Source organism: Capsicum annuum, unplaced genomic scaffold (assembly GCF_002878395.1).
Source record: "Capsicum annuum cultivar UCD-10X-F1 unplaced genomic scaffold, UCD10Xv1.1 ctg44484, whole genome shotgun sequence".
NCBI lineage: Eukaryota > Viridiplantae > Streptophyta > Magnoliopsida > Solanales > Solanaceae > Capsicum > Capsicum annuum.
In genome coordinates this window covers 1,222-2,008 of record NW_025852016.1, presented here as the reverse complement: position 1 = coordinate 2,008, position 787 = coordinate 1,222, and the positions used below count along the sequence as shown (strand labels likewise).

At 48.3% G+C, this 787-nt stretch overlaps 1 non-coding gene and 1 pseudogene across 1 annotated transcript; both read right to left on the bottom strand.

Annotated features, from left to right (window-relative positions):
* Positions 1–47: 47 nt before the first annotated feature.
* On the bottom strand, positions 48–166 carry LOC124892160. The gene has a single exon (XR_007050104.1). It is a non-coding gene; the product is annotated as a 5S ribosomal RNA (ribosomal RNA).
* A 439-nt stretch (positions 167–605) lies between these two features.
* LOC124892162 lies at positions 606–724 on the bottom strand (annotated as a pseudogene).
* Positions 725–787: the final 63 nt, after the last annotated feature.

Here is a 787-nt window from a genome sequence, read left to right as displayed (position 1 = left end):
CGATCGAACCGGTAAAATTAACCGAAATTTTAAAGAAAAAAAAAAAAGGGATGCAACACGAGTACTTCCCAGGGGGTCACCCATCCTAGTACTTCTCTCGCCCAAGCACGCTTAACTTCGGAGTTCTGATGGGATCCGGTGCGTTAGTGCTGGTATGATCTCATCCGTCATACCCAGCACTCCAAATTCTATTATGCCTCTTTCTCCTGCGCCGCCAGTCACACACCGCACGCGCGTCCAAGCGCCTTGCCCCCATTCTCATTTCCGCCAAGAGGAAAAACAAAAAGATTTGTCGATTGAACGGGCAAAATTAAACCGAATTTTAAAGAAAACAAAAAAGAAAGGGATGCAACACCACTCTCGCCCAAGCACGCTAACTTTGGAAGTCTGATGGGATCCGGTGCGTTAGTGCCGGTATGATCGCATCCGTCATTCCAAACACTCCAAATTCTATTATGCATCTTTTTCCTGCGCCGCCCATCTCACCCCGCACGCGCGCCCCTGCGCCTTGCCCCCGTTCTTGTTTCCGCCAAGAGGAAAAATAAAAAGATTCGCCAATCGAACCGACAAAATTAAACCGAATTTTAAAGAAAAAAAAAAAAGAAGGGATGCAACACGAGGACTTCCCAGGGTGTCACCCATCTTAGTACAACTCTCGCCCAAGCGCGCTTAACTTCGAAGTTCTGATGGGATCCGGTGGGTTAGTGATGCTATGATCACATCCGTTATTCCCAGCACTCCAAATTCTATTATGCTTCTTTCTCCTCCGCCGCCCGTCACACCCCGT